We start from the raw sequence: 11,881 nt of genomic DNA on the forward strand, positions 1-11,881 counted from the left end.
TATATCTGATCAGAGCAGTGGAAGTGCAGAGGAATGAAATAAATGATGTGCTTTCTTAATGAAGCCTGCGCCCTCGGTCGTGTACCATATCTGTACTGAAGCTCTGACATAAATCAATGCCCATCTGACTGGGACAGTAGGGCCTATGGCATGCTATGGGAAGGCCTAACTGATCACAACATTCTGGCTTCATAGGCTACTCCAGTTTCGTTCAGTTCCATTATATGGGCCAAGATAAGAGAATATAGCAATGATAGTCAATAGCTGGTCCAGCGGGTAAACCCTTATAGAATGAATATGCATGTGGTGACATGCTCGAATACATCAAATCCTGTGGAAATGTCATTTTATTAGTTCATACCTACCCAGGTCAGACTTATGCATGTGTACTCCATTCGTACTCCATTCGGACACACCCGAGGAAGAAATAATCTATTTATAATAGAAATCTCTTAGCTAGTTCGCTTAGCTACACCTAGGCGGCGCCCCTATACAGCCTCTGCCTCGTGAGAGCCGCCATTCACTAGTACTTATTACTCGAGCGCACCGAGTAAGTCCCGTTGCTGTAGGGACAGGCAGGGCGGGTAGTCTGACCTGGGTAGGTATGAACTAATAAAATGACATTTGCACAGGAAATGGAAATTTTATGTCGTTCATACTTTGCCCAGGTCAGAATTTTGCATCGAATACCAACAACCAAAGGAAGGAGGGTAAACGGTGACTTACCATGTAGTGAAGTGAACTGTCTCCAAGCTGCGCAGCAGAACCCAACGGGTGAGACCAGGGGACCCAGAGAAAGAATGCTTGGGGGAGACCCGGGCTAGAGGTCAACAGGCCCTTTGACAACAAAGGGAAGCATAACTGGGAAAACCCATCCCCTCCTAGACGGTGACAAAACCACCTCAACACGGTATAAGCTCAGCACATATCGTCAAGAGACACAATGTGGAAAAAATTCTTTTTTTTTTACAAGAAGGAGAGCACGCCCCAGAATAACCTGGAGCGGCCTCACTGATTAACTCTCAAAAGTCCTAGGCGGCTGAACCCTAGGACAGCTGGACGGGGCGAACGCGCAGGCCCGAAGACCCGGCGACAGTCTATAGAACAACCCCCCCCCCCCGCTTAAAAAGGAGGGAGGACAAGACAGCCAGCAGGAGAGAAAATCGACGAGTGGTCTAGGCAGGGAAACACCTATACCACGTGCTGAGCGGCGACAATTGGACCAAGAGACAGCATACCTGTTAACCTGTTAACCTGGAACAATCGCGCATATAATACTGGGAGAATGTAGAGTGAGAACTCCACGTAGCCGCATCTAAAACCTCGTTCAGCGCCACTCCCTTACACTCGGCCCACGAAGTAGAAATGGCCCGAATCTTGTGGGCCGTAATGGCGCCTAGGCGATGAAGCTCTGGAGAAACGAGTGTCATAGAATAGGCCATCCGGATGGTGGCCACCAACCGTCTGGCGACCGTGGCTGCAGCTATCTCCCTAGTAAACCCCTCTCTATAAGACAAAAAGAGGCGCTTCCTGCCTAGGCGAACAGCAGGCTCCTTAGTCTTTAGAATAGAACTTCAATGCCCTAACAGGACAGAGAGTTCTGTTCGGGAGGTCTCTAGAGACCGTAGCGGATAAAGAGGGGATAAAAACCGGGCGCCTGGAGGTGTGCGGCGCCTGGTTTTTAGCCAGAAAGCCTGGGACGAATTCTAGGACCGCGCCCCTCTCAGTGAAAGCCAATTTATCAAAGGCTAAAGCATGGAGCTCAGACCGCCGCTGTGCCGTGGCCAAAGCCACCAGGAAAACGGTCTTAAAGGTCAGATGTTTAAAATCTGCCTGATGCATGGGTTCAAATGGAAAGTGCACGAGAGCCCTTAAGACCACCGAGAGGTCCCACTTTGGGGAAAGGTGAATTGAGCGAGGACGCTCAAAAGACATGTTGCGAAGCAACGATGAAACAGCATCATCCCAAGACGGTTGCCACGATTCAGTCAGCTTTAAGGTGACCGAAACGGCGGAGCGATAACCTTTCACTCCCTGAACCGAAAACTTCCTGACCGAGAATAGAAAATTCAAGAAGTCGAGGAAGTTGGGAAGAGAGGGAGCGACCGGAGAAACTCCGTGCTCCCGACACCAGTCTCGAAAGACAGCCCACTTGCTATCGTATGAATCAAGGGTAGACTGTCTCTGAGGTTGGGCGACTTTACGGATAACGTCTTCCGAAAAGCCTCTCTCTCAGAGGAAATACCCGACAGCCTCCAGGCGTCAAGCCTGTAAAAAGAAGGGTCTTGATGATAGACCCGGCCGATCGGGTGATAAAGCAGACGGTCCCACGCCGGCAGGCGGCGGGGGTGATCCGTCAGCAGCTCCAGCAGAACCGGGAACCAGGCCTGGTTCGGCCAGCACAGAGCTATCAGACAAAGTCTGACCCTTGAACTGGCCACCTTGTTGAGTACCGGTAGCAACAGAGGGGTAGGCGGGTATGCATAAGCATTGAGGCCGTCCCAGGAGGCCGACAGGCTGTCCACTCCCAAGGCCTCCCCGTCTGGAAGGGGTGAGTAGTACAGGGGGAACCTCTTGTTCAACCGAGTCGCAAACAAGTCCACGACCAGAGCATCCCACAGGACCCCCAGGCGAGAGACCACCTCGCGATGGAGGGTCCACTCTGTCTGGACCAGATGGTCCGACCTGGAAAGGGCGTCGGCCAAGATATTTCTCTTGCCGGGATGTGACGGGGGAAGAGCTGGATATCCGAGCGGCGACAAAGCTGCAGGAGCTCCCAGGTGAGACGGCACAATGTGTCGGATCTCGTCCCCCCCTGTCTCCGAATATAAGCGACCACCGTCGAATTGTCGGAGAAAAGAGAAACCCTGTGACCCCTCAGATGAGACGTGAAGGCCCTCACGGCCAGGATGACAGCCTGCATCTCGAGGATATTGATCAAGAGACGCGCATCCTCCTCTGACCACGTGCCCTTGGTGGTCAGGTCCCCTTCGTTCAAATGGGCGCCCAACCATAAAGGGAGGCGACCGTGAACAGGGACATCTGGGGCGACGGAGGGCTGAGCTGCACTCCGCGGAGGAGTTCCGTCTCCGAACCCCAGAAACTCCACACCTCCCCCAGGAGAGACCCCGGGATAAATATCCGCTGGTCGAGGGAGTCCGTGAATGGACGCCAACTCGACAGCAGGAGGAGCTGGAGTGGGCGCATATACAGGCGGCTGAAAGGAACCTGGTCCGCTGCCGAATTGAGCAGCCCCAGCAGCGACAGAAACTGTCGGGCTGTGGCGCTGTCCTGACGGCAAAAAATCCCGACCAAGGACCGAATCTTGCGAATTCGGTCCGGAGGGGGGGACATCAGGCCCTCTCGTGTGCGAAATCGCACCCCCACGAAGACATAATCCTGAGCTGCGTCCAGCTCGGATTTGTCCCAATTTAACAACCACCCTGCCGTAATGGTTGTGACGAGCAGAAACTTTGCCTGCTTTCCCAGACGGCGATGAGCCTGGTGCCGTAGCAGCCAGTCGTCGAGATAGCAATGGAGCTTTAAGCCCATGGCATGAAAAGGCGCGGCAAACGCCTTGACGACTGTTGCGAAAATCAGCGGAGCAGAAGCCAGGCCGAAAGGAATGGCCTGAAACTGATAAACCTTTCCTTCGAAGAAAAAATGTGGGAAGGGCTGAAACTCTGGATGGACCGGGACGTGTAAATACGCGTCCTGAAGGTCCAGAGAGATAGCCCAATCGTTGGGCTGCACCGCGGCGGTCGCTGACCTGGTTGTCTCCATCTTGAAGCTGGGGACCCGGAGGAACCGATTCAAGGTGGACAGGTCGATGACCAGTCTCCACTTCCCCGACTTCTTGGGGACCAAGAAGACGTGGCTGTAAAAGCCCGGGGAGGAATGGTTGTCCACCAGCCTCACTGCCTGCTTCTTGAGAAGAGACAGGACCTCCGATCGAAGGGCAAGCACCCTGACGGGGTCTACTGGCGGGGACACCGGGGTGGGAGTCGACGTCATAGGGGGGACGGGAAAAGTCCAATCAGACACCGTGTCGGAGCATATCCGGCACGGGGGAGTCTTTTTGACACCACCGGTCCCAAAAGTCTGCGAAGTGTCGCAGTCTGACGTCCACGACGCCAACTGTGGGGGCGCCACCTGCAGGCGCAGGAGGAAGGACTAAAGAGTCACTTTCACTTGCCCTCGCGACCCTTCTCCTTGAAGGGACGCTTGGGCTGCCCGCCGCCCCCGCCCCTGCCTGAGGAGCGGTGGCGCTTATTGGAGCGGCGGGAGGGAGCCGCAGCTTCTGCCTGCCCTCGGGGACGAAAGGAGGAGCCATGCGAGGACGAAGGCCCACGAGGAGCCGATGAACCTCGGGGGCGTCGAGATCCCACCTGTTGTCCCCTGCCCGCGGCCTGTGAATAGGAACGCGTACGGGGGGCGGCCTGGGGAGTCGAGACTGACTCCATCAGACGATCAGACTGTGCCTGAGCACCCATGGTGTCAGGCAGGGAGTCATGGAACAAGAAAGGGCCGCTCAATGGAGCAGTCCTTTATGCCCCCCGCAGAAACTGGGACCTGACCGTGCTCAACCCCCCGATGAGCAGGTCACAGCGTTTTAGCACGCCGTTACCCGCCTGCTTAGCAGTCAGATCGCTGGCATGCTGCAGGGACTGCTGGAGGGACATCGCGAGAATACGCTGTTCCTCCGAGGCATCCGCGGCTAAAGACCTGGTAAGGGCACACAGAGTCAGGTCGGCATAAGATAACACCGCCTGGGTCTCCTTAGCCAGGGCCTCGTCATTCTTCGCATCCTTTAAGGCCGAAGAAGAGAGGACTTTAGGGGGTACCAAACCCGAAAGTTGGATGTCATCCTTGAGGGGCGACAGTGAAACCGGGTCGGTTCCCGACGGTGAGACCCGATAATAATCGGGTCTATAGGACAGCCTTGGAGGGGAAGCGGTCGTGAATCGCTTCCCAGCCTGAGTCCAGGCACCCGGCCCCGTAGACGGGAGCGTCGAGACCAGGGCGCGCTGGTGACCCCCGCAAGAAGGCGCTGTATCCCTGAGAGCCGTATCCAACCATGTGGAGGCTCTAATCAGGGCTGGAGACGTGGGCGATTCTTGGAAAGCCCGGTCAGGGACCGCATCCGACTCCTGTTCGGCTGCCGCGTCGCCGAAAAAGTCGAACAGCACCTTACAGAGGGCGGGGTTGACCGTCGGGAGAGGACATGTGTCTTGCGGCACAAATTGCCGAACAAGAGCGCGCAAGTCGCGCATACCCGCGACAATGGCGGAGTCCTCACCCCCAGAGGGGGGTCAGCCTGAGAGGCCGAAATAGACTGTGAGTCGCTCAACTCACAGTCCATTGGCTGATGACTCAAATCAAAAGCCACCGGCCTCTCGGCCAGGCGAGCCGAGGACCTGTCATGGAGGTTGGAAGCCTCCATGCGGCCCGTCAGGCTCCTAAGCAACTGCCGTTGCTCCTCCGTGAGAGAGAAGCAAGAGACAGAGGCTCAGAGCTCAAATCGGACTCCCGTGGGGCAGACACGGGAGGGGGGAGGGGGGCATGCCTGATCGGCAGCCACACCCGTCAACCCCGACATACCCGACAGAGCAGGGTGGGGTCGGACCGGGGAAATAGACGGTCTGACGGCACCCGTAACGGGGGGGCACCAGGGCCCTTCGCCTGTGAATAGTGGTCGATCACCGACCCCCTGCCCACACTGGGCAGGACACCTCCGGGTGCGGTGAACGGCGGCAAAGACGGGAAAGTGAAAACCGGTCTTGAGGGGGACGGGGGAGCACACCTGAAATAACAGGCGGCTCATCAGGGGCGACGCTGCTTACCAACCCATGACAGGTGGGGGCGTCGGCGGGGGATCGGGGCGTAAAACGTCCAGAATCCCACCCGGACCCCAAAAGAGGGGTGCCGAGCCTGGGTCGAAACCCCTCCAGAGCCCCGTCGACCTCGCCGCTTAGCGGGGGTTCGGGAGGAGGGCGAGGGAGAGAGAGTCAAAGACCCCCTTCCCTTTGAGGGCCGTGCCCCTCTCCTCACCTTCTTCATCTTCTTGCCGGCAGTGCCAGAAGAGGAAGGCATCCCGAGGCGGAAGGGTCCGGCCCAATGGGGGCGGAACTACCCGCACTCCGACACGGGGAAGAACCGGGCCGGGGACTATGAATCCCCGATACAGCCGTAAACAGACCTCGAAAACCCGCCCTGAAGGGCAGGAGGTCCAGAACAAAGGGTAGAACACCCAAAGAAGTAAAAAAGGACGGCAATAACGATGTCATTACATCGACTTTCTAACAGAAAAACCACAAAAATATAAAACGAACGGTCACGTGACCAACAGACCGGGAAGACGGAGAAAAAATTTCTTGGGAGACGGCAGAAAAGCACGCTCCAAAAGCAGAAATCGAGGGAGGACAGTAAAAGAACGATCTCACCCGTCTCCTAGAATCAATAAGCGTCCCGAAGGTGTCCCGGGGTGTCCTTCTCGAGCGTCGAATCGACCAAATTTGGCGAAAACAACGTAGGAAAAACTTGGTACAATGTGATACAGTGTGCCGAGGAATAAGTACTGGTGAATGGCGGCTCTCACGAGGCAGAGGCTGTATAGGGGCGCCGCCTAGCTGTAGCTAAGCGAACTAGCTAAGAGATTTCTATTATAAATAGATTATTTCTTCCTCGGGTGTGTCCGAATGGAGTACGAATGGAGTACACATGCAAAAGTCTGACCTGGGTAGAGTATGAACGACATAAAATACAGACCATGGTGACGCAATTTAACGATGACACTTCATCAAGTCCCAGGATTGAGGACTAATGAATGACTCTCTGTGTGTGTGATAACATGCTCGATACATTCAAACCGGGGACATGAGGACAACTTTGAGGTACACGTAGCCTAGCTGAGTAAAGGATGTCTGAAGCTAGAGGAGTGGCCTTTCTAAAGCTTCGGTTGCATTAAACAGTCCATTGTGACACAATTTACCGATGACACTCCATCTGGTCCCAGGGACTAGACCTTATGAATGACTATGCGTGTGGTGACATGCTCGATATATTCAAACCGGGGAAATGAAGACAACTTTGAGGTACATGTAAGCCTAGCTGAGTAAAGCATGTCTGAAGCTAAAGGAGTGGCCTTTCTAAAACTTTGTGTGCATTATACAGGCCATGTTGACACAATTTGCCGATGAAACTCCATCTGGTCTCTGGGATGAGGCCTTATGAATGTGTGCATTTGATGACATGCTCGATACATTCAAACCGGGGACATGAAGACAACTTCGAATTAAAAGACGAATGATTGTGCAGAGGAGAATATATCTGATCAGAGCAGTGGAACTGCAGAGGAATGAAATAAATGATGTGCTTTCTTAATGAAGCCTGCACCCGCGGTCGCGTACCATATCTATACTGAAGCTCTGACATAAATCAATGCCCATCTGACTGGGACAGTAGGGCCTATGGCATGCTATGGGAAGGCCTAACTGATCACAACATTCTGGCTTCATAGGCTACCCCAGTTTCGTTCAGTTCCATTATATGGGCCATGATAAGAGAATATAGCAATGATAGTCTGTAGCTGGTCCATTGGGTAAACTCTTATAAAATGAATATGCATGTGGTGACATGCTTGAATACATCAAAACCTTGGACATTAGGACAACTTCGAGGTACATTTAGGCCTAACTGAGTAGAGCATGTCTGAAGTTCAAGCAGTGGCCTTTCTTTATGCTTTGGGTCAATTATACAGACCATGGTGACGCAATTTAATGATGACACTTCATCAAGTCCCAGGATTGAGGACTAATGAATTACTGTGTGTGTGTGTGATAACATGCTCGATACATGCAAACCGGGGACATGAGGACAACTTTGAGGTACACGTAGCCCAGCTGAGTAACGGTAGCTGAAGCTAGAGGAGTGGCCTTTCTAAAGCTTCGGTTGCATTAAACAGTCCATTGTGACACAATTTACCGATGACAATCTGGTTCCAGGGACTAGACCTTATGAATGACTGTGCGTGTGGTGACATGCTCGATATATTCAAACCGGGGAAATGAAGACAACTTCGAGGTACATGTAAGCCTAGCTGAGTAGAGCATGTCTGAAGCTAAAGGAGTGGCCTTTCTAAAGCCTTGTGTGCATTATACAGGCCATGTTGACACAATTTACCGATGAAACTCCATCTGGTCCCAGGGACTAGACCTTATGAATGACTGTGCATGTGGTGACATGCTCGATACATTCAAACCGGGGACATGAAGACAACTTCGAATTAAAAGACGAAAGATTGTGCAAAGAAGAATATATCTGATTAGAGCAGTGGAACTGCAGAGGAATGAAATAAATGATGTGATTTCTTAACACTTTCAGCGCCCAGCCATATTTAGCGTACTTCCCCCAGGGGCCAAGGTTACGCCCCTTTTTACCCTTTTTCAAAATTATGAAAACAATAGAAGGAATAAAGATAATTACATGAAATTTTCTGTGTTGGTTCTTCTTTGTTAGATCTCTTTACAATGCTAATTTGGAATGATAGTCAGCAAAGCACTTGACGCAAGGGCCCAACGCGCCGCGTAGCGGCAAAAAAGCGAAGCTGGCGAAACATTTATAACGGGTCACCGTCACTTATTATTGGACTTATAGCGCATTTACGGGGTTGCAACTATTTTGCTTTATAGTGTCACCAGGAAAGAAAAGCATGCGACCTAACGCCGATCTATTTGTATAAAGTGATAATTGGAAGGTATATAGTAGGAAATATCAATAAAATAATCATTCCATGTCGTCTTTTGAGGGCATTTTTGATTGTAAAAAATATATGTGTACGTCACCGTAGTCTCTGCAATGATAATTTTATCAGAGCAGTCTCGCGCAAGTAGAAGTTCTTTACCTACTAGTTCTTCACTTATTAGTCTCAACGTCTGGCGCAAAGCCAGACGTTTTCCATTACGATTTCACTACGATGTTTGACAATAAGGAGCAGTGCGCGAGATATGCTAATGAGCAGACTTCCCTCGCTTGAGTTTCTGAAGAATGTTCCATATCGCGCTAAGCTCATCACTGCTGATTATGACAGGCGTGCAGCGGTAGGTATCTGCTCCCCAACTTCCACCCTAATACGGTACAATAAGTTACCATTTGATGAGAATGGGACAATGCCCTCACTGTGTATGGAGTCATAGGGATAAGAAGACATTATTCATTAGTGTTGGTACAAGTGATTTTGCCCAAAAAGCATGCGCATTCAAAAAACAAAATATGCAAGGTATCACGTACATGACCATGACGACGTGCAGAAAGTGCACTGTGCATACCCTTTGGCTATGTATGGTAAACATGGTAAACATGAACAACATCATTATTCATCGGCAGTTCATTTTACTCCGAGCTTTTCCTGAAACATATTGCCATGATGATTAGGCCTACCATGTACCATGACCAATAACGGCACTAGATCATGTAGATGTCAACAAGTTCACATGAACTGTATAATCCCGCATAATCCCGCATGGCGCATGTGGGGCATGCGTCTAAACCAAAGCCCCAAAATCACTTGTTTTGGTCTATTTCACTTGTGTTTCCCCCGTCTCCCAGTCCATAATACATTTACAGTTTACAATCCCCGATCATGGCCCAACAAAAGGTCATCGGTTGACTAAAGCCAAGGAACACAACTGTTCAATGGATTTAGGCCTATAGTTGAATGCGATCAAACTACGTCTTTTCAATCGTGGATTGTAAATTTAACCCCATGGGCCTAGGGAAGGCCCTATAACAATACTTTCGACACAGTTATTATCTCCGCTGCCTCCACCATGTTACACACAGTGCTCACTGCTGATTCTAAAATGCGCCACCTAGTCAATTGCACTATCGTCATCACCTCATCATACTTCATTGACATTACAGGCACACATTGACATAGACCACTGTTGCAATCAACGACACAGTCGCTATCCAAGTAGCATTATAGAGGTAATTATCATTATCATACCTCATTAGCATGTGAACCAATCGCGTCGCGTCCTTTGCGATCACGGCAAAGCCTCATGGAATAATGTCTTTCAACGTTGAATAATTTTTCATATTCCACGCCTACAACTTCAATTTCTTCATAATCCATGGCTAGAAGTTCAATACTAATTTTAATTTATTTAATATAATATCCAAGATAAAGTTACAAGAAGTAGTCAATAGGGGTCTCTCACCTCTCACTGTATGTCCACACTATTCACGCTTGTACGAGGAATACATTCAATGCTGAATCTAACAACACCCAGTGCCCTTACTCTGTATATTAGTCACTGGAAGATGGCCCATTTCACTCCTTGCTTCTACTTCACCTATAGTCTCATTGCAAATGCCTCAGTTCTATGATATCACATTCACTTTCAGCTGTCATGCAATGCAACAACTGTGCTATCTGCCATCGCACATCAACGAAGAAGTGCAGCCGCCCACATTCCACCTCACGTCTGTCCGACCAGCTGCAATCCTCGAGGACGCCCCACTGTACCACGATTTCACTACGATGTTTGACAAGAAGGAGCAGTGCGCGAGATAGGCTAATGAGCAGACTTCCCTCGCTTGAGTTTCGGAAGAATGTTCCATATCGCGCTAAGCTGACCACTGCTGACCATGACAGGCGTGCATTGGACTGGTACAGGTTGGAACTGAACATTGAATATGCTGGTGGTGACGCTTTCTGATGAGAAGTTGCTCGTGACTGATGCAGTATCCTTGGACTTGTCCACAGCATCGTTCAATCATTGCTCTCTGAGCTGCCTTGATTCTGCCTTGATTCTGTACCCAAATACTAAGACCAAATGCCTGTTGACTGTGCTTTAAGAGAGACTGGCGCCATGCCTAGAGATATGACTGACCCCTATTGGCAAATTTGTATGACTTTATCTTGCCTACCTAGCTGCTGCCTATAGTCTCCCTTTAACTGCGGAACACTTCAAAGTCGATAAAATGCCATGTTCCACCTTTTAATGTGTTCAGACTGCCATTTTCAAAATAATCAAGTCAGGACACTGCCTTCTAGTCTCATAATAAATTTTGCTTTCCTCAATATATAATAACATTTCTTCTTCTTCAATGCTTTCATCATTCCAAACTTCTCCTCCTCTGACTTTTACAGGGGTACAGTCATGGCAATCAAAACCCAAATACTGAGACCAAATGCCTGTTGACTGTGCTTTAAGAGAGACTGGCGCCATGCCTAGTCTCTCTTAAAGCACAGTCAACAGACACCAACCCCCTCAGACTCAGAAACCACAAACGCCCAACCCTTCCTGCTACCCTAATACTTCTGGATTTTGCACAATGGTACCCCACACATAGAACAGTAATATCTGGTGTCTTTCCGAATACCCACTTTTTGGCATACTCTCGGCTACATCTGCCCCCGTCATCAATCTTCGACCCGCCATTGCGCCTATTCGAATGCAGACAATCTTGGCTATAAATAGCACATTGGCTGAACATCATACTATCACTTCAAGCGCTGTATAGTTAAATTGTTTTCCCCTATACTGCGCTGCTAGTCGCCTCGAAGACAAAGCGGGAAATTTAAAAACGCGACGTAATATTACGTCGGATGGCTCAACCGTGTGAACTTGCAAGACGTAAAATTACGTCAGATGGCGCTGAAAGTGTTAATGAAGCCTGTGCCCGCGGTCGCGTACCATATCTATACTGAAACTTTGACATAAATCAATACTGGGACACTAGGGCCTATAGCATGCTATGGGAAGGCCTAACTGATCACAGCATTCTGGCTTCATAGGCTACTCCAGTTTCGTTCAGTTCCATTTATATGGACCATGATAAGAGAATATAGCAATGATAGTCTATAGCTGGTCCA

The 11,881-nt window shown here is 50.4% G+C and overlaps 1 long non-coding RNA gene across 1 annotated transcript; it reads left to right on the top strand.

Annotated features, from left to right (window-relative positions):
* The first annotated feature begins 8,943 nt into the window (after window positions 1–8,943).
* LOC135500663 (uncharacterized) lies at window positions 8,944–11,337 on the top strand. Its single transcript, XR_010449499.1, has 3 exons — window positions 8,944–9,098; window positions 9,922–9,987; window positions 10,408–11,337. It is a non-coding gene; the product is annotated as an uncharacterized LOC135500663 (long non-coding RNA).
* The last annotated feature ends 544 nt before the right edge of the window (window positions 11,338–11,881 follow it).

The sequence above is a fragment of the Lineus longissimus genome, chromosome 16, assembly GCF_910592395.1.
Source record: "Lineus longissimus chromosome 16, tnLinLong1.2, whole genome shotgun sequence".
NCBI classification, from domain to species: Eukaryota; Metazoa; Nemertea; class Pilidiophora; order Heteronemertea; family Lineidae; genus Lineus; species Lineus longissimus.